Genomic DNA, 22336 nt, shown 5'->3' on the forward strand with positions numbered 1-22336 from the left:
ATGAATTTTGGGCTTTGGAGTGAGATCCACCTGTGTTTACTTACCATTTACTTACCTTGAGCAGATGCCTTAATCTTTTTGAACCTCGGTTTTCTCACTTACAAAATGGGAGAGGCAGGAGAGTCACCAGTTCGGAAGCTTGTTAGGATTCAATGCTATAGTGTTTGTTCATCATCTAGCATGCAACAATATAGCCACTTGGCAGTGTTCCTCTCTCCTTCTTGTCATTTTTTCAGAGGTCAGTTCAAAGGATGAGCTAATTAGGGGTGATGATGCCAAACTCCCTCAAACAGGGCATGAGTGTAGGTGGCCACCTGGCCGAAGAGGACAGCAGGCCTCTAGGTTGCTTGTAGGCAGCACTTTCAGGGCCTCGGGACCTGCTTGTCCAGGCAAAGCAGGGCATAAAAGAAAGTTGGGGTTGCACATGCTGTAGACACAGGTCCCGGGGGCTCTCTCCCCTGCTTACTGGACTGCACCTTCCCACCTGTCCTTTCTCACTGCAATCATTTTGCAGCTGTGGCCCCAGCAGATGAGACTTCCTTTCCCAGTGTTCAGGTGCTATCACCTGGGCACTGAGGGCTTCCGGGTGTGAGGCTGGTGACTGTTTGATTGGCTGTGGTTTAAGCAGTGGCCACTGATCAGTCAAATGATGCTTGCTTCAGGCGATTTCTTCTCCACTCCCCAACTCCTCCCCACCCTACTCACCACATCATTTTGTCTGCCCTTCCCTTTCAGGGTAGATTGGTGGGAGAAGTATGGGTCTTTGAGTCAGACCACAAATCCGGGCTCACCATCATCATGTGTGACTTCTGACAATATTGAACCTCTCCAAGGCTTAGTTTCTTTCATCTGTAAAATAAGGAGGTTATGCCTGTCTCAACATTTCTAACATCCCTTCTATGGAGTTCTGGTTTTGTGGGATGCCACAGGTGTCACATAAACAAAGAAATCTGTGATTTGAAAAGTATGAGCAATGCTGGGTCAGGTGAAGATAAAGACACTTCTTCACTATAGGACTTCTTGCAATGTGAATCTTCAAGAAGGCAGTATAATATTCAACATTTCCAGACTTATGTTACCACTTTTTTTTTAAACAAACAGAATATCCCCTTAGACATGAAAGGTGATATAATGTAGTGGTGAAGGACATAGGCTTGGGAGCCAGATGGCCTGAGCACAAGCCTCACCTTTGTTCCTTACTAGTTGTATCAGCTGTTTACTGCCATGTGACCATTGACCACAAGCATAGTAGCTGAAAACAACGCATTTTCGTTATATTACAGTTGCCATGGGTCTGGAATCCAGGAGAGCTGAGCTGAGTCATTGTTTCAGTGTCTCTCATGAGGCTTCAGTCAAGGTGCTGGCCAGGGTTGGGTTCTCATCTGAAGTCTCTGCTGGGGAAGGATCCGCTTCCAAACCCATGGGACTGTTGTCAGGACTCAGTTCCGTGTGGGCCGTTGGCTGGAGATGGACCTTTCCAGCATAACATTTTGCTTCGTTAAAGCCAGTGAAGAAGAGAGTCTGCTAGCAAGATGGAAGGCACGATCTCATGTAGCCTAATTATGGAAGTGATAGCCTGTCTCCTTTGCTATATTCTGTTGGTTAGAAGCAGTCACTAGGCCAGTCCACACTCAAGGAGAGAGACTATGCAGTGGTGTGAATACCCTAAGGTGGGGTCTTCAGAGACCATCTGAGAATCTGCCTGTCCCACTAGTTGTGTGACTTTGGGCAATAACTGAACTCTTCTCGTTTGTAACATTGGTATGGTAATAATAACATCTTTATAAAGTTGTTGTGATTAAATGAACATACATAAAACAGTGTTTGGCAAATAATAGGCCCTATATAAATATTTGCTTTTATAGTTACCTAGACCGGTATCTGGCACATAGAGAAAGCACAGTAAACTTTGGTTGAATCAATGCAATTGTAGTTCCATTGCAGTTACATGGAACATGCTCTGGGAAGGCTGCCCTACTTAAGAATGCTGCAAGGATTAGATGTGAGCAGCTATGTGAATCTCCTAGCACAGTCCCAGGCACATGCTAGGTCCCCAGTCAATGTTAGTTTTCCCTCTGACTTCCAGGTTTGGATGCACGGCTGAGATTCAAAGCTTAAGAGAGATCAGGTCCCAGTTTCTCTCTCTGTTCACCTCCTCCTTCTCTCCCTGCCTCTCTCTTTCCCTCTCTTCCTCTTTCCCTCCTACACCAATAGTAATTTTCTCGGTACAGTGCCTGGTTGGTGCCATCAGCAGTTAAACGCTTCATAGTGGCTCTGGATGAGGCTGGCAATGACAATTAAGTGTACTTCAGGGGCCTGGGCGGAGATGGAAATGAGGTGAATGGGGGAAAAGAGAATAAAGGGCTAAGAAAGTGGAAAAAAAGACACAGAAAGGACCACTTTGAAGAGCAATGTTATTTTTTCTCTGTGTACCTAAGAGTTCTGAGATGCTTTAATCATCACTCTTAGAATCTTAAAAACACTGTTCCACATTTTTCTTCCGTCTTAGCTTCCCTTAATCACTATATTCAAAGCAGATATTTCTTCCCAGTATTCTCCTCTGCAAACCGTTGCCTCACGTCTACTTTTAAGTGAGTCAAAACTGACCTGATGAGTTATTAAAAACAACTGACATCAGCCTGGTGCTCTGCATTTGCAACTCACTTTCACACACATTGCATTTGAGACTTGCAACAACCCAGGGAGGTGGGTTTTGGAATATTGCTGTTTTCTTCATTTTATAGTGGAGAGAAAGCTTGGGGATGCTAAAGTGAAGTGATCTTGAACAGATGTCAGCATCAGGAGCCGTACTTCAGCATCTAACACCAAGCCAAGGCATTCTTCCCACTCTATCATTCATAGGCAGTTCGTATTAATGGCAGCTTATTCATTGTGAGAAACAAACCCAGGCCATTATATAGCAACATTATCTGTTGGCTGTCAGTTGGGGAACAATGAACATCTTTAGTTTTGAGAAATAGTTATCAAACTCTTCCTACTTAGCCTCCCCGAGTCTTACAAGACACTCTCATATTTTAACTTGTCTTCTTTCAACCAGCAAAGGAATGATTGGAAGCCAGGCTAGGTAAGGGGAGTGGCTGCCTAGAATGACTTGGCTTATCAGGAAGGCTCTTTGGTGTCCTCTATGGAGCAGGCTGGGCACGTGGCTGTGATGCCAGTGACTGGGCACTCAGACCCCTCTTGTTCCATCAGTGCCCAAAAAAGGGGCCAACAGCAACAACTTCTGGATGCATTCCTCTTTGCTCTCTTGGAGAGGCCAGTCTTGAGCACAATTTTCTTTTGGCGATGGGCTAGATCCAAAGACTTGGTTGGATCCTTCTCCCATGTCCATGTTGCTTTTGTCCTGTGGTTCCCAATCAGGTGTGATTTTGCCCATACTTCCTACCTCCTGGGGACATTTGGCAATGTCTGGAGACAGTTTGGATGGTCACAACTGGGTGAGGAGGAGGGATTGTTATTGGTATTTGGGGTGGAGGCCAGGGCTGCAGCTAAACATCCCAAAATGCACAGGACTGCCCCCCACAACAAAGAATTACCAAACCAAAATGTCAGCAGTGCTGAGATTGAGAAATCCTACTTAGCCCTCTTCTTTTAGGAGGGCAGTGGGTCTGGAGGTTGAGGCAGAAGAATAAGGAAACTGGGTGTTTGTCTTTTTTACATCTCAGAGTACTCGGTAGGGATGGGCTCAGACTGCTAAGGAGGTACTTGTCTTCAGGGGACCCCAACACTACCCCCCACAACCCCTACTTATCTAGCCCTCCTTCATCTGTGTTAATTCTGTTTTAAATCAGTACTGCTTGACGGGCAGAAGCATCTCCCCCTGAGTTCTTATGCCCAGCCTGCTTTAGGCTGTGGCCTTGATGGCTCCGGGTGAAAATCCATGTGTTACTGTTTGGAGAGAGTCATATTTTTTACAGTAACATAACCCATTTTACCTTTACAGTAATTGTTTTGGAATAAGAAGTAATCATCCAGGACTGACCAACTTGCTTTTCTAAGCGCTCCTTTCTCGCTCCTGGCAAATTGCTTTGAGAATTGAACAAAGCCCGGCTCAATCATGCAGGATATCCATTCCAAAGGATACTGGTGAAGTAAATCTCTGTTAAGCCAGCTTGAATCATGCCTCCTCCTCCCTTTTCCCAGGGATCAAATAGTGAGCGTGTGCTTCATTCCACACGCCCCTTGTCTTGGGGATGGGTGCTTTAAGCCTGGGGCTTGACCAGGGCACTTGTGATGCTGCTCACGGGACTGCATAGGAAACTTGGCACAATAGACTGTGGTATTAAAGAGCTTTTGGTCCTTGGGGCCGAGGTCAGAGTTAGCACTTTCCACGTGGCTGTTGAAGTTAATTTAGGGAAGACTTTCCCTGACGTATATCCTGTGGAATGTTAAATAGGTATTGATTGAAGAAGTAGTCAAATGGGTTGGAGAAACTCACGTTCTTTGCTGCAGGACTTCTCAAGGTCTTTAAATGGTTAATGAGCTGTGTGACTTGTCAAGAGGAGGACATAGCTATGTGGTTATTTCTCAGATTTATTTGATCTCAGAACTCTGTTTTTATGGAGCATCTCCCAAGGTAGAGTGATCTGCTGAAAAGGATGTTGTCATATTGGAAAGGGGAATAATTTGATCTCCTCTCCTCTCCTCACTTTCCCTGCCCCTTCCTTCCTTTCCCGTGATATGATACAAGATTGTTGTTGTGGGGGAAGTCCTCTTTTCATTCATAAAATGAGGTTTTGTGAGGCAGCGTGGTCTGATGGAAAAATCATAGGCGCTCCCACCTCAAGGACTTTGAAAGTGCTCCTCCCTCTCCCTGTAGGAGCTTCCATCTCATCTCCTTCCCCAAGCTAACTCCTCCTCATTCATTTTCCTGGGCTCAGCTTAAACATCGCATTCTTGAAAAAGCTCTTCCTGGGCCTTGGCTCAGGGAATATCTGGGACCACAGCCCAGATCAGCTGCTTACTAGCTGCCTGAACTCACTGGTTCAGTTGTCAACATAAGATTGCAAGAGAACCCACACATATATTTCTGTGTATTCCTGGCACTTGGATTTGAAGTCCAAGAAGAGGATTGTGATTATTTGTTACTTGTAGGATGATGGCAAGGTTAGGAGTGTTGACAAAAGCAGTTTGTAAGAAGAACTCTTTCCTGCGTGTGGTGGCTCAAGCCTGTAATCCCAGCACTTTGGGAGGCCAAGGTGGGAGGATTGCTTAAGCCCAGGAGTTTGAGACCAGCCTGGGCAACATAGCTAGACCTCATCTCTACTAAAAATAAAAAAATTAGCCAGGCATAGTGGTGCACACCTATAGCCCCAGCTACTTGGGAGGCTGAGGTGGGAGGATTGCTTGAGCCCAGAAAGTTGAGGCTACAGTGAGCCAAGATCACGCCACTGCACTCCAGCCTGGGTGATAGAATGAGATGTTGCCTCAAAAAAAGAAAAGAAAAGAAAAAAGAGTTACTGGCCTGAGTGTAGATGGGGTCTTCACCGAGTCCTGTTCTGTGTGTAGCTCTGCCTGTAAGGCAGCCTCCACTGCGCTCTGTGGTGTAGGAAAGGAGCACCAGAATGCCAGTCAGGAGCCCAGGGTTTCAGGCTAAAATTCGATTATACTTCCAAGGTGTGAGGTATGTGGTTATACAAGTGATTGAGCTGTAACATGCTGATCTCTAGAAGTAATTTATTTATGTTTGTTTCATCTCCCCACAAATGCTATTGCGAGAACTGCTGCCATCTTGGTTGTTAATATGTGACTGGGAGTCAAAATGAACAGGTACAACATGGGTGACCATCCCTGCAGCACCCGAAGGCTTATGAATCATGTCTCAGAGCAGCTCTGTGTATTTCTTGTCTCAGGAGATGCCAAACCACAGCCCTCCTATTCATTCTCTCATTAGTTTAACGGATACTGATTGAGCCTGACCTGAGCCAGGCTCCATCAGGGCAGGGTGTGGGGGATACAGAATGAATAAGACAGTGTCCTTAACTCAAAGGGATCATCTTCAGTTTCTCCAAACCAGAGGTACCAACCTTCCCACTGCTTGTCTCTAGTCTGCAGTCAGGTACAATCAAACTTCTGAATCCATTCACTTTGCATAGTGGCAGCCATTCTTCTCATTCATCTGTGTTGCATCTTGCTTCAGGGGTCCAGCCTTTTAGTTTACAGGTCAAGAATTTTAGGGGAATCTTTCTCCTCCTCTCCGCAGACCCCCCCACCTTGGCCCATGGAGGTGAGAACTTCTGCTCTCACGTCTCCCTGCTCAGGGAAGCTCTGTTTCTCTCTCTGCCTTTCTGTTTCTCTTCATTAGAGGACTGGTTGAGTCATGTTTTGCTGCTGGGCAGGGTTTCTGGTGCCTCAGCAGTGGGAAAGATGCTCCACTCTATCTTTCTGACCTGTTTGCCCCATGACTCAAAGACCTCTGTTCTCACTCCAAGCCTGACCAGGTGGGACATCCTCACGGTCTGGTGGGTTCCAAGGTCTAGATCTGGGGCAGGAGTCAGAGGCCTCCATTTTGACCTCTGTCTAATCTATGTTTGCCGTTCCAGCTTTGTCAGAGGGCTCTACTTTGGGTGGTTTGGGTGTATAAAACTGGCCATTAATAAATCCTAAACTCTAATTCCCCTTGTCTTTGTTAGCTGGTCAGTGGGAGGGGAAGAAGGGTTGGTGCCCATGTTCTGGCTCCAGCCCTACCCCAGACCTCTAAACTTCACATCAGAGATGGTGAGGGACCTGCTGAAGGTCCTGAGGACTTTTGGAAGATGTGGGACTTGAATTCATGTCTCCTGACTCTTAGCTCTTCTCCTATATCTGTCTCTCCTCCTCAAATGGACAGAACTCACCAGTTGGCTCTCTGCTTGTTGAAAAGAGGGTATGGCTGTGTAGACTCTGTGATAAAAATATGGAATCTGGATCCAGAGAAAATTGGGTTTCAACATTTTTAATTTTCCCCTACATCTTAATTCCCTATTCTGGAAACAGGGTTAATAAGGGTATTTTCCTCAGTGTTATGACAAGCATGAAATGAAAGAATCCACATACCATGCACAACGTGGTGTCTGAAACAGAGCAATTGCTCCATAAATGTTACCTATTTTCGTGTCATATCAAATGAAACTTCAAGCTAGAAAAATTTGTCCCAAGAAGAAGAAAATAGTATCAAGCCCATGTAAAGTACCAGCTGCAGTGTTTTCCTAATGAACAGTGTATCAGCTAAGTTTTTGAGGAGCAGTAATTCCTGTCTGGAATTTACCTGGGTTTTGTAATTGTTCCCTACCAGCCATGTAGCCCAGGCTGAATGCTCTCAGTATATACATCTAGAATACCGCAGGCACCAATATCTATAAATAGGGAGGAAGCCATAAATGAGAGCTCATTAAGTTCTTACTGTGTGCTGAAAAGTAAATTAGAAAAAATAAACAGAGCTGAACATTTGTGTAAACCTCAATCTTTTTGATGTTTTTCAATTAGCAGAGCCATTTTTCATGTGAAAAATTAATGGCTGTCATGTGCCACCTGGCTTATAGAATCAAGTGACAATTTGTTTTAATGACCACTTTCTACCTCTGGATTCAGGTGGCATGACCAGTTACAGGCCATTGGCGATGGCAGGAGGTAAAGGGGAGTGGGCCTTTAGGGAGCATTGCCTCCATGCCAGGCACGGTGCCAGGCTTGCAATGCACGCCCTTCCCTGAATTTCCTCCATGGCCCAATGAGGCTGTTGTTATTCTCATTTTATACATGGGGTTCTGAGAGGTGAAGAAATTGCCCAAGGTCACACACAGATGTGCAGGTCAGTCTGATTCTATAATTTGTGTCTATTCCACCAAACCACATTCTGCAGAGGGAGAAAGATTTGGCAGGAAGGGGGGAGGTATCTGGTGATCTCTGGCAGGCAGCCTGCAACAAGGGTGGGACTGAACCAAGTGGTGGGGGTTGACGTGGGCAGAGTCCAGCAGCAGGGATCCTGGTGTGGGAGATGCTTAGGATTCTGTTAGTGCAGAGGTCTCTCTTTGAATAGCAAAGCATTTGTCACCAGACTGGGGCTCAGAGCGGAGGTCCAGTCTCTGGGAGAGAGACAGAGAGAGTAAGGCAGGAGCCAGGCAGGATGTCTGTTTCAGAAGGGACCTGAGTTAGCAGGTACTCTGTAAGACCACTGCATAGTTGATGAGACCAAGAAACTAGAGGCAGACACCAGGTCAAAGGCCACGTCTAGTGCTGGGGCCACCCTATTAAGTTGGCACAGTAGCAAGGAAGACTGAGGCAGAGCTGACACATTCCGTCTGGAGCTGCCTTTTGGAGGGAACTGAGGGGAAGAACCTGCACGTGGAGTCAGAAGCCTCAGCTGTGGGCAGGGCTGGAGCAGCGGGGCGGTCCTGAGAGCCAGACAGGGGCTGATGACCATGATGACAGCTTTCACGGACTGTGGGCTAGGCCCTTTTATGCATAATCTTTAATCCTGAAATAACCTCAGAGGATAGGCACTACTATCTCTTTTTGTAGATGGGAAAGTGGAAGTTCAGAGAGGCAGAGAGGTGAGGTCACTTGCTTACAGGCACACAGTGGCCATCTGGCAGAGCAGAAATGAAAACCCAAAGACCTGTGCATGTTCCTTCCGCCCCTATACTGCCTCCCTGCCATCCCTATTCAAAACAGGTAATTACTTTCTCCATCCACTCCTTCCCTGCCCTGCCTGTTACTGACCAATGCCAGTCTGCAGAAACAGCAGCAGCCTTGGATCTAATTTTCTGGGCGTTATAACCGAGACCGCAGAGAACATCTTGGCTCTAGGGACAAATCTGTCTGATGACGGTGCACACGTGAGCTCCTTCCTAGACAGAGGGTGGAGTCGCTGGACCTGACTGTTGCAGCATATTCTTCCTTTTGGTAATGCACGACTAGGCAAGAGAAGAAAAAACCTGCCAAGTAATTCTTTAATTTTAAAGAGTATTTCTCCAAGGCGCAGGAATCAGCCCTTGGGATCCGAGCTTCTGTTCCAGGGGAGGGCGACTTAGGAATAGCTCTGCCTCCCTCCAGCAGGGTAGGGACTCAGTGACCTCGGAAGGATTTCTTGCAGCCGCAGGCTTCTCTTAGGAGTTTTGCTGATTGGTTTGGACATGACTTTGAACCTGGCAGTAGATAGGAGTGTTAAGGTTTTTCATAAGTCTCTCTTTCCATTTTCTTTCCTCTTCTATTTCTAATTGCTGAGGTTCACAATTATTCTGTTCACTCTTTTGTAGTTGGACAACTGATTTTTGTTGTTGTGGTTGTTGTTGCTATTTCTTTGGGCAGTTTGAATATTCTTCGACGTACACTCCTAGAAGCCTTCCAGAAGCCACATTCTTCTGGGAAATTCTAGGGAGATAGTGTTTGTTCCAGCCCTGGCCTTGCTGATTGACTGTTTAAGATTTACTCTCTCTGTCTCTGTTTCTCTGTCTTTACAGCATTATTTATCTACCAGTTCGTCTACCCACCAAGAGTCAGTTTGTCTATGTAACTATCCATTTGTTCCTCCATGCATGTCATGGTCCTGAATTAGCAAAGATTATGATGCTCGGCTAAGGGACAGCCCTTATAGACCACTCATGCTTTCCTGGAGCCATAGAAAGCAAAGCGAGTTAAACAAAAAATGAAAAATGCAATTAATCTCAAACCTTGTTGGAATTTATCATTTTTCTTTTGGGACCTTAAAGGTTCTCTTCTTGTCTGTGTTGGAGACAGAGCAGAAAGAAAATCAGACTTATGTCGATGGGGGTTTTAGACCTCATATCCACAGGTCAGATTTGTAAGGTTGAAGAAAGGAGGTGGGCACCCAAGCGTGAGGACAGCTGCTCATTGATCTCTCCTCACTGCCCACAGGGCAGGTCTGTGGGTCTTGCACTCTAGATCCCAGGTGAGGGTTTGGGAATCACTGCTTGTTGTTGATCACTTTGTTCTACAACATCACCCCCAGACATCCATTCACAACTCTGTGATAAGTAACCTTGGAATGGGGAGGTTCTGGTACCTTTTCCAGATGCCTATCTGCTTTCCTTTTATTTTTTCAGAATTAATCCACTTTAATTTTTAAACTTTTTTTTAGATGGAGTTTCACTCTGTCGCCCAGGTTGGAGTGCAGGGGCATGATCTCGGCTCACTGCAACCTCTGCCTCCTAGGTTCAAGCCATTCTCCTGCCTCAGCCTCCTAAGTAGCTTGGACTACAGGTGCACACCACCATGCCCAGCTAATTTTTGTATCTTTAGTAGAGACAGGGTTTCACTATGTTGGCCAGGTTGGTCTTGAACTCCTGACCTTAAGTGATCCTATTGCCTAGGCCTCCCTTAGTGCTGGGATTATAGGCATGAGCCGACATGTCTGGCTAATTTTTAAACTTTTAATTGATGAATAATAATCACATATATTTATGGGTACAATGTGATGTTTCCATGCATGTAGACGTTGTAGAATTGATCAAATCAGGCTGATGAACATATCCATCACCTCAATACTTATCATTTTTTTGTGGTGAGGACATTGAAAATCTACTCTGCTTCTATGAGTTCAGCTTTTGAAAATTCCATATACGGCTGGGTGTGGTGGGTCATGCCTGTAATCCCAGCACTTTGGGAGGCAGAGGCGAGTGGATCACTTGAGGTCAGGAGTTCGAGACCAGCCTGGCCAATATGGTGAAACCCCATCTCTACTAAAAATACAAAAATTAGCCCGGTGTGGTGGCAGGTGCCTGTAGTCCCAGCTACTTGGGAGGCTGAGACAGGAGAACTGCTTGAACCCAGGAGCTGGAGGTTGCAGTGAGCCAAGATCACGCCACTGCACTCCAGCCTGGGTGACAGAGTGAGACTCCATCTCAAAAAAAGATTCCATATATATGTGAGATCATGTGTAGTATTTGTCTTTCTGTGCCTGGCTTATATCACTGAGCATAGTGTCCTCTAGATTCATCCATGTTGCTGCAAGTGACAGAATTTTCTTCTTTTTCAAGGCTGAATAGTATTCTATAGTATATAGAGACACCACATTTTAAAAATCGATTTATTCATTGATGGGCACTTAGGTTGTTTCCAGATCTTGGCTATTGTGAATGACGTGGCAATAAACATGGGATGCAGACATCTCCTCGACATACTGATCTCAATTCCTTTGAATATACACCCGGAAGTGGGGTTGGTGGATCATATGGTAGTTCTGTTTTCAATTTCCTGAGGAACCACCATATTGTTTTCCACAATGGCCACGCTCATTTCCATTCCCACCAACGATGTATAGGAATTCCCCTCTCTTCAAATCTTTGGCAGCATTTGTTATTTTTCGATAATAGCCATTCTAACTAGGATGAAGTGATATCTTACTGTGGCCTTGATTTGCATTTCCCTAATGATTAGTGATGTTGGGCATTTTTTCATATACTGTTGGCCATTTATACAGCCTCTTGAGAAATGGCTATTCAGGTCTTTTATCCGTTTTAAAATAGAGTGGGCCAGGTGTGGTGGCTCATGCCTGTTATCCCTGCACTTTGGGAGGCCGAGGCGGCTGGATTGCTTGAGCCCAGGAGTTTGAGACCAGCCTGGGCAAACTGATGAAGTCCTATCTTTACCAAAAACAAAAAGAAACAAAAAAAATTAGCTGAATATGGTGGCATGCACCTGTCCCTGCTTAAGATTAAGTAGTCCCAGCCACTCAGGAGGCTGAGGTGGGAGGATCGCTTGAGCCTGGGAGGTGGATGTTGCAGCGAGCCAAGATCATGCCACTGCCCTCCAGCCTGGGCACAGAGTGAGAGTTTGTCTCAAAAACAAAACAAACAAACAAAGAAAGAGTTATTTGTTTTCCTATTATTGAGTAGTTTGAGTTCCTTATGTATTTTGGGTATTAGTGCCTTATTGGATGCATGATTTGCAAATATTTTCTCCCAGTCTGTAGGTCCTCTCTCCACTTCGTTGTTTCCTTTGCTGTGCAGAAGTGTTTTAGTTTGATGCAATCCCATTAGTCTATTTTTGTTTTTGTTGCCAGGGTTTGTGAAGTGAATGATATTTACGAAATACTTTCCCAGACCAGTGAGGTAGAGCTTTTCCTGTTTTCGTCTAGTAGTTTTACAGTTTCCTATCCACCTTTCTTCACAGCCATTCGTGAGGAAGCCAGGACAAGCTGCTGGTGCTCCAAGGCTGTAGTGTCTCTGCTTCTCTGTGTTCTCCTAGGATATTCTGAGTTGAATAGCATAGTGTTACTTCATCCTTCCATTTCCATCAACATGTGAGACTAGATTTTATACAATGGCTATTTAAAAAACTTCTTAGATATCTGAACTCTATTTCAAGCAGTTCTGCTGAATTTAGAGTCCCATACTGACAATTTTTTGATAGTGTAATATCAAAAAATGGAGCTTTATCTGGTCATTTTCTGCAGCAAAAAGTGTATCTCTTTTGTAAATATGCTGTCTAAAGTTGTAAACTGTCCTTTCTTGAAAGGGATCATTTTAAGAGTGAGGATCCTGACGTCAGATCCGTTGGGTTCAAATCCTGGCTCCATCACTGATTTTCAGTGTTACCTTAGGCAAATTACTGAACCTTTCTATGCCTCATTTTACTTATCTGTAAGACGCAGAAATGACACTAGTAATGACTATGGATTGGCTAGCAGTGTTGTGGACTGGCTTGCTCAATCTCCATTCCACTCTCCTTCTAGGCTGCCTTCCTGTACTATGGGGCCTGGAAAGCAACAATCTACATTTTTCAGATGCTTTGCGGCTAGGGCTTAGAATAGAATGTAGAGTCTAATTGTAATTAGAGACACTTGCCCAGTATTTGGAAGGCCAAGTGAGGCCATGCACAGGCCTTCTTCCTGACCCTTCTGCTGGCAAGCGAGACAGTGAGAGTAAAAGGTTTTATTGCAGTGTTCTAGTATCCTGCTTCCAGCCTCCTGGAATGAACAGTGGTTACAGAGACAGTATTCGGGGGCAGATAATTCCTCATTCTGGTTTCTGACCTCTGGCTCACAGCACTGGGGCTGTGTCATGGACTTAGTAGTCTAGCGTCAGCCTTAGAGATAGCATCTCCCAAAATTGACTAGTTCTTATTGTTCTGGAAATCAGTCCTGGCACCTAGGCCAGAGCCTACTTCTCCAGCTCTTCTAATGATTTTGTGGTGCCTAATTTCTTTTATTAAATCTCTTTCTGCTTAAAATACCCAGAGTTGTTCCAGTTTCTTTCTTTCTCTCTCTCTCTTTTTTTTTTCCGATGGAGTCTTGCTCTGTCACTCAGGCTGGAGTGCAATAATGCAATCTCAGCTCACTGCAATCTACACCTCCCAGGTTCAAGTGATTCTCCCGTCTCAGCCTCCTGAGTAGCTGGGATTATAGGTGCATGCCACCATGCCCAGCTAATTTTTTCACTTTTAGTAGTGATGGGGTCTCACCGTATTGGCCAGGCTGGTCTCAAATTCCTGACCTCGTGATCCCCCGACCTTGACCTCCCAAAGTGCTGGGATTACAGGTGTAAGCCAGCGCACCTAGTTTCTTGTACTAAACCCCAACTGATACAAGTACCTCCCAGGGTTGTCATGAGAATTCAAGGAGGTCATGAAAGTACTATGCAGCGGTGTCTGACACATGGTTAGCATGATCACTGTTTAACAAGCATCTGTTATTGTCACCATCTGTTGCTATTCTCATTATTCCATTCCAAATGTGTCCTTCCTTTCTGGGCCTGGCTTTTGGTGTGAAATGAGGTGGTTTGACCAGAATGCTCCTTAGGCCCCCTGTGGATGAGCCATTCTAGGATTTTAAGGATGTCTTACTCTGTCCAAGCCACTATAACAAAATACCATTACTGGTGGAAGATATCCCCGTTACCAGCAGTGAATCCATAGGAGTCTACAGCAACCTCAATTCTTGCCTCCTCAGAAGAAAGAATTTGACTGAGGGGCATAAGGCAGAAAAAGAGACAGAGGCAAGTTTCAGAGCAGGAGTGGAAGTTTACTTAAATTGGCCTTAGAACAAGAAAGAAAGAAAAGTAGGCTTGGAAGAAACCCAAGTGGGCACCTGAACGTCAAGTGCAGAGCTTAACTGTGATCCTAGGGCTTTATAGGCCAACTCTTTCCCATGCTTCTTCCCTTAGGATGGGCTGCCCATGTGTGCAGTGCCCTTCTTAGGCTTGGGAAGTGAGAACATGCAGTGTGCTTAGGAAGTTGTACGCATGCCCATCTGAGGTTCTTCTTCCCTTTTCTGGTGGAGTGCCCCCGGAAAGTCATACTCCACCATTTTGTGTCTTAATGCATATGTCTGGGAAGTTGCTTCTTCCCAGGCATCTGCATTCAATTAACACTTTATTTTTTTATTTTTCGAGATGGACTTTCACTCTTTTTGCCCAGACTGGAGTGCAATGACATGATCTTGGCTCACAGCAACCTCTGCCTTCCGGGTTCAAACTATTCTCTTGACTCAGCCTCCTGAGTAGCTGAGATTACAGGCGCCCACCACCACGCCCAGCTAATTTTGTATTTTTAGTAGAGACGGGGTTTCTCCATGTTGGTCAGGCTGGTCTTGAACTCCCGGCCTCAGGTGATCCACCTGCCTCAGCCTCCCAAAGTGCTGGGATTACAGGCGTGAGCCACTGCACCCGGCCGCAATTAATACTTTAGTGCAACAGCTGTGGACCTTAAGGAAATGGCCTCTCCCTAGCACCGGCTGCCGGTTTATCACTTTCATTTTATTTTATATTTTTTTGAGACAGGGTCTCCCTTTGTTGCCCAGGCTGGAGTGCAGTGATGCGATCTCAGCTTACTGCAACCTCAGCCTCCCAGGTTCAAGGGATTCTCCTGCCTCAGCCTCCTGAGTAGCCACGATTACAGGCACATGCCACCACAGCCCCAGCTAATTTTTAGTAGAAACACAGTTTTACTAAACATTTACATTTTGGTCAGGATGGTCTCAAACTCCTACCTCAGGTGATCTGCCCGCCTTGGCCTCCCAAAGTGCTGGGATTATAGGTGTGAGCCACCGTGCCCAGCCTTAATTTATCACTTTTAGAGAGGCAATGTCATAATTGCCGAACCATCACCCAGCATTCTTACTGGGTGTCTAAGTACCGCTCATGCCTGTTCAGCTCCCTGTAACATTACCATAGACTGGGTGGCTTCAACAGCAGACATTTATTTCTCACAGCTCTGGAGGCTGGAATTCCAAGATCAAGATGTCAACATGGTTGAGTTCTGGTGAGGACCCTCCTCCTGACTTTCAGATGGTCTCCATCTCACAGTAGCCTCTTTCTCACTGTATCCCCACGTGGCAGAGAGAGGGCGCTGGTCTCCTCTTGTTAGGACACAAATCCCATCGTAGGAGCTCCACCTGCATGACCTTATCTAAACCGAATTACCTCCCAAAGGCCCCACCTCCTAATACCATCACATTAGGCGTTAGGGATTTCACGTATGAATGTTGGTGGGGACACCAACATTCTGTTCATAACAAAGGGTCAGGATACAATCTAAGGTGAGGGGAGCCCAGCAGGTTCTCTGTCTGTGCAGCAAAGACGCCAGGGCAAAGTCTACACGTGGGCTTAGAGGAGCACTGTCCAGAGTTGCTGCCTGGCAGGGTTTCTGGGTCTGACTTTTTATGACAAAACAAAATTTTTCGCTTTGTATTGACTTCAATGGAAGGATCCCTGCTGCTACACTCTCGGGTTTCTTTCACATGCTCATAGCTCTGTGGCTTGAGAGAACCTTTCACAATCAGACCAGCTTGGACTCAATAACCCTCTACAGACAAACGAATGAGGCATCCTCCCAGGAATTCTAGTGTTGGAAAGAGCACCAGGCTGGGAGTCAGAAGTCTCAGGTCCTAGCTCTGTTTCACCTGTGTAACCTTGGATAACCCTTCCTGTCTTTGTGCCTCAGTTCCCTATCTGTAAAATGATTCAGGGTGAGCTCATCGCCCTCTCAGCAGCGGGGATGGGAGATGCTTTCTAAGTCCCGTTTTGCAGGAATGTCTTACAAGTCTTCATTCATTCTAAGAGCCATTCTTTGCTTTTCATATTCAAATAACCTTGTCCTTGCATCTCTTTTCTCTTTTACTCAATCCAGTTGGCATCACTCAAAGTTCCTTTTAAGATTTTATGACTTTTCTGAAATAATTTTCCAAGTCTGAGTAGTTATTTGATCCATCCTTTGTATTTTTTCTTTGGGGTGTGGGTAGGGGAAGCAGTGGGTCACTCAGGGAGAAGGCTTCCTTCTGGGTTGCTGACAGCTGCTGGGGCCACGTTGGCGGGGGGGTCATTGCCGCTGTGGACTTGGCACAGGCAGAGTTAGGTTTTGATCACACTGCTCTGCTCTGAGAGCTGTTGTCTGGCTGCTTATGGTGCCAGGACTGAGTATCTTCATGTGTTACCCTGCAAAGAATTTTCCCTGCTGCTTTACTCTGGACCCAAAGCTCCTTGAAGGAGTGGGCAGCTGTAGTGCTGTTGTGTTGAATGCCGACAAAGGACTGGAAAACCAGAAAATGGGGTGTGGTACAGGAGATAGGAACCATTTTTGTTGACACCTTGTATTTGTAGTATCTCCCAAATATTAACTCTCTAATCGTTGACGCTGACTGGTATTTGGTTCCCAGCATTGCCATAGCAAAGCACCATAAACCAGGTGGCTTAAAACAACAGAAACTGACTGTCAGTTCTGGAGGTTAGATGTCTGAAATCAAGGTGTCGGCAGGGCCACACTCCCTCTGAAACCTGGAGCGGGGAGAGGCCTACCGTGCTGCTTCTTTGCTTCTGGTGGTGGTGGCAATTCTGGGTGTTCCTTGGCTTGCACCTATAGCATTTCAGTCCCTGCCTCTGTTGTTCCAAAGCATTCTCCCCTTGTGTATATGTGTTTTTTTTTTTGTTTTTTGTTTTTTTTTTTTGAGATGGAGTTTCGCTCTGTCACCCAGGCTGGAGTGCAGTGGCCGGATCTCAGCTCACTGCAAGCTCCGTCTCCCGGGCCCATGCCATTCTCCTGCCTCAGCTTCCCGAGTAGCTGGGACTATAGGCGTCCACCACCTCGCCCGGCTAGTTTTTTTTTTTTTGTATTTTAGTAGAGACGGGGGTTTCACCATGTTAGCCAGGATGGTCTCGATCTCCTGACCTCGTGATCCGCCCGTCTCGGCCTCCCAAAGTGCTGGGATTACAGGCTTGAGCCACCGCGCCCGGCCCATATGTGTGTTTTTTAATGAGACCAGTTATATTGGATCAAGAGCCCACCCTATTCCAGGATGACCTTATTTTAACTAATTACATCTGCAATGATCTTATTTCCTAATAAGGTAACATTTTCTGGTACTGGGAGTTAGGAGTTTGTCCTATCTTTTTGGGGGACATAGTACAAGCCATAACATCACTGTAAGTGAGATGTTGTTATCCTGATTTTTGTAGGTGAGAAAACACGCTCAGAGACGTCTGTGACTCCTGTAGTTCACATAGATAGCAAGTGGCAGAGTCAGAATTTAGGGTGTGATTCGCCTGATTCCAATACCTCTGTGCTTTCGCGATAACAGCTTTTCCATTCACAGCTTCTGGAGCACCTGGGGCAGAAGCACCTGGGGTGGGGAGTGTGTGTTAAACACACCTGAGCCTGGGTATCTGTATTTTAAATAAGCTGCCCAGATGCTTCTAAGTCATACTAAAACTTGGGAACCCTTGCATTACATCTTGATTCCTGTCTCAGGCTAAGGGAGGTGGGGAGTGGAACAGCTGCTGATTGTTTAGACGGAAAGGGGTGGTGGGTGGGTAGTAAGAGTCTAAACTGGCATCTCTCAAACTGTACTGTGCACATGAATCATCTGGGGATCTTGTTAAAATGCAGATTCCGAGTCTAGAGGACTGGGGAGGGAGCTGTGATTCTGCATTTCTAGAGTCCCCAGGCGATGTTGAGGCAGAGCCTGTGTGGACCACACTTAGAGTGCAGGTGTCCTTGATAAGACATGATGGGTGACAAATCGAGGATGAATCCTCAATTCTGCCTGCACATGAAGACCACCTGGTGGGTTTTTGACACTTGAATCTCCAAGTCCCATCCCTAGAGAAGATTGGTATTTTTAAAAAGTTCCTTAAGTAATTTCACTGTGTGGCCAAGATTAGGAACAACTATTTTTTTTTGTTGTTGTTGAGACGGAGTCTCGCTCTGTCGCCCGGGCTGGAGTGCAGTGGCCAGATCTCAGCTCACTGCAAGCTCCGCCTCCCGGGTTTACGCCATTCTCCTGCCTCAGCCTCCTGAGTAGCTGGGACTACAGGCGCCCGCCACCTCGCCCGGCTAGTTTTTTTTTTTTGTATTTTTAGTAGAGACAGGGTTTCACCGTGTTAGCCAGGATGGTCTCGATCTCCTGACCTTGTGATCCGCCTGTCTCGGCCTCCCAAAGTGCTGGGACTACAGGCTTGAGCCACCGCGCCCGGCCAGGAACAACTATTTTTAAGCAAGGTGAGGGGGTGTGAGGATGCATATGCAGACAGGGTGTCAGCTTTTCCGCGGTCCTGCACTTCTTCCTTTGGAAAGTCTCCGTCCTGTCCCCACTGACTTGCTGCTGCTTATCTGGAGGCTGAATTCGGAGCCAAAGAATGAGGTCTGGTTCACTTGGCTGGAGGGGATGGGGCAAGGGCTCTTCCTGTGTCCCACTGTCATTTATGTCAGAGCCCTGGGTGCTGAGTTTTCCCAGTGGCTCTGAAAATCAGAGTGGGTTGTTGTTTTCTAGCTGGGGTTCAGGCCTCCAATTTCCTCCTTTAAAGCACTGCCAGCCTCACCCAACAACTTTCTGACTCAAATCTGCCAGCTCACTTCCTCTACTTATCTTCTCCAGCCTTGGGATGGCTTCTCTGATGAGTCCTGACACATCCATTGTCAGGTTCATGACTACGCCAAAGGTCATGCTGAGATCCGGAGGGAGCGGGTGGATGAACAGAAAGAACACTTGGGGGGCCATAGGCAGGTGAATTATTTTATTCAGCAGCAGCTCTTATCAACAGCTTTCTCACACTGTCCACCCTGTCTCAGCTGCTTGGTCCGGCGGCCCCCACACACAGCTGCGTGGCCTGCTCTCTCTTGCCTTCAGGGTCAGCAATTTAACTCTTTCTCTCTCTGGGCACCAGGGCGAGCAGTGCTGTGGTTCCACTCTGTCTGTCTTGCAGATGGACAGCTTTGGCTCTCTCTCTCTTTCTCTGGGCGCCAGCGCATTGTCAACAGGGCAATTATGCCTTTTATAGACAATAGTGGTGTAGAGCCAAGTGATGGCCTTCCCAGGTAGTGATGGCTACATGGCTGTGATAACAAGTGGAGTTATACACCTGCGCTCTGAACTTGCTGAGACACACAGGGATGTAAACATCTTACCTTGGCCTATCCTTGACCAAAGAACAGCCATGTTCCTTACACCCATGCAGTTCACATGGGGTAGAAATAGCTCCAATGTGCGGTATGTGGACTGTGCTTATTTAATCCTTTTCCCTAACAGCCCCTCTCCCCACCCCTACACGTTTTACTGGATTTGGCCCCAAAGTTTCTGATTTTAACTATTGTACTGAAACAGAAGGGCTAGGGCTCCCAGCTAAACCCCACCCTGAAGCCTGGAGCTGCACCCTAAGTGAAAACAGCTGACCCCATTTTTCTGTCTAAATGTTGTCTTTTTGGCCTGCGTCACCCATAGCCTGTGCCCCTAAAAAACTTTAACTGGCAGAACAACACAGGAAGCTGAGCATCGAGGATACAAGCGGCTGAACAGTGAGCAGAGAAGCAACTGAGCATCAGAGACTATGGATAGATGTGGCTGACTTCAGACAGTCTGGCTTCGGAGAGGGGCCCAGCCGGAGATGGCTGAACTTCAGGGAAAGATCACCTTCCCATCCCCTTTCCAGCCTTCCTTTCCACTGAGAGCCACCGGCTACTCAATAAAGTCTTCCGCATTCATCACCTTTCAGACAGGCCATGTGACCTGATTCTTCCTGGACGCTGGACAAGAACCTGGGTGCTGAGAGGCCAGAGGCTGTCACTCTGACCCTCCACTGAGCTGGTTGGCACTTGGCTGATCCGGATGGCAGAGCTGAAAGAGCACTGGTTGTAACACGCTTGGACGCTGCCATGGGGCCCACACAGAGCCTGCTCCCGCCAGAGAAGAGTGACCGGCCGGTTCCAGTTCCAGTGTTTGTTTGCTTGGCTCGGGTTCCTGTATTCGCTCACTCACACTCTCCCTCCTGAGAGGAGTGGCCAGTGATGGGCTGAGTGAAACAAGCCCCTCCAGTTCCTGTCCACAAAGGGGGTCAAGAGAACTATCCCCTCTCAGCATTTTACCAAAATTGTTTATGAGACCCTGTGGTGGGAAGTAGTTTAGGGCAGCAGTGGTTGTGGGGGACATTTTACACCTGTGTTTTAGTTCTCTTACCTGTAAAATGGAGCCAGTGGTAGCATCTGTCTCACAGCACTGTGAGTGTGTGGGATGAATTGAATGGGATGATTTTTGCAAAGCATTTTCGAGCAGTGCCTGCACATGAAATGTGTCCTCAAGGCACCGGCCGGCTACAACCTGGGTGAGATGGAGCTTCAGGACCATCTGCTGCCTAGAGCTCAGGACACTGCTTTTCTGCCTCTGTCCCTAGAAAGGGACAAAATAGACAGGTTGGCAAAGGGGCCTTTAGGTCAACTCATTCCTCACCAAGATCTATCTTTTTCTTTCCATTCTTCTTCATTCTCTGAGTTTACTTTTTTTAAAGCCACACTTCTGGAGTAAATTCAATTTGTTTAATGAGATAATACGATGTAGTGGTTAGAAACATGGACTCTGGAATCCACTGACTGGCTGTGCCATTTAGAAGCTATGCCATCTTGGGCAAATATTAACCTCTCTGTCTCAGCTTCCTTATCTATAAAACAGGGATCACAACAGTACCTGCCTCCTAGTGGTGTTGAGATAGTGCAGATACAGTGCATTGGGCAGAGCCTGGTGCTTAGAAAGCACTCAGTTTATATCACCTATTATTACTGATTGCAAGCCTGGCAGCATCCCTGTATTACAGGATTTCACATCTCCTTTAATCCCACAACTATACTATGAGGGAGGAGGTATTACCTTAGCTTCACAGATGAGGAAATGGAGGCTCAGAGGTTTGGAAAATAGGTTGAGATTACATAACTAGAAAGTAGTGGAGCTGAGATTTGAACCTCAGAATTTTAGCTAAGAAGCCTGAGGTCTTTCTTTCTTTTCTTTTCTTTTTTTAAATTATATTTTAAGTTCTGGGATGCATGTGCAGAACATGCAAGTTTGTAACATAGGTATACATGTGCCATGGTGGTTTGCTGCACCCATCAACCCGTCATCTACATTAGGTATTTCTCCTAATGCTATCCCTCCCCTAACCCCCCACCCCCTGACAGGCCCTGGTGTGTGATGTTCCTCTCCCTGTGTCCATGTGTTCTCATTGTTCAACTCCCACTTATGAGTGAGAACATGCGGTGTTTGGTTTTCTGTTCTTGTGTTAGTTTGCTGAGAATGATGGCTTCCAGCTTCATCCATGTCCCTGAAAAGGACATAAACTCATCCTTTTTTATGACTGCATAATATTCCATGGTGTATATGTGCCACATTTGCTTTATCCAGTCTATCATAGATGGGCATTTGGGTTGGTTCCGAGTCTTTGCTACTGTGAATAGCATTGCAATAAACATACATGTGCATGTGTCTTTATAGTAGAATGATTTATAATATTTGGGTATATACCCAGTAATGGGATCGCTGGGTCAAAAGGTATTTCTGGTTCTAGATCCTTGAGGAATTGCCACACTGTCTTCCACAATGGTTGAACTAATTTACACTTCCACCAACAGTGTAAAAGCGTTCCTATTTCTCTACATCCTCTCCAGCATCCGTTGTTTCCTGACTTTTGAATGATTGCCATTCTAACTGGTATAAGATAGTATCTCATTGTGATTTTGATTTGCATTTCTCTAATGACCAGTGATGATGGGCTTTTTTTCGTGTTTGTTGGCTGCATAAATGTCTTCTTTCAAGAAGTGTGTGTTCATATCCTTCGCCCACTTTTTGATGGGGTTGTTTTTTCACTTGTAGTTCTTCGTAGGTTCTGCATATTAGCCTTTTGTCAGATGGATAGATTGCAAAAATTTTCCCCCATTCTGCAGGTTGCCTGTTCACTCTGATGATAGTTTCTTTTGCTGTGCAGAAGCTCTTTAGTTTAATTAGATCCCACTTGTCAATTTTTAAAAGCCTGAGGTTTTTCTTCTCTAGGGACTCTTAATCTGGGGTCCCATGACACCTAGTAGATTATTTGTGAGTTTCATTGGGTTTGGGAACCCTTTGAAATTGTTT

This window comes from Trachypithecus francoisi, unplaced genomic scaffold (assembly GCF_009764315.1).
Source record: "Trachypithecus francoisi isolate TF-2019V2 unplaced genomic scaffold, Tfra_2.0 Lachesis_group20, whole genome shotgun sequence".
In the NCBI taxonomy this organism is placed as follows: Eukaryota; Metazoa; Chordata; class Mammalia; order Primates; family Cercopithecidae; genus Trachypithecus; species Trachypithecus francoisi.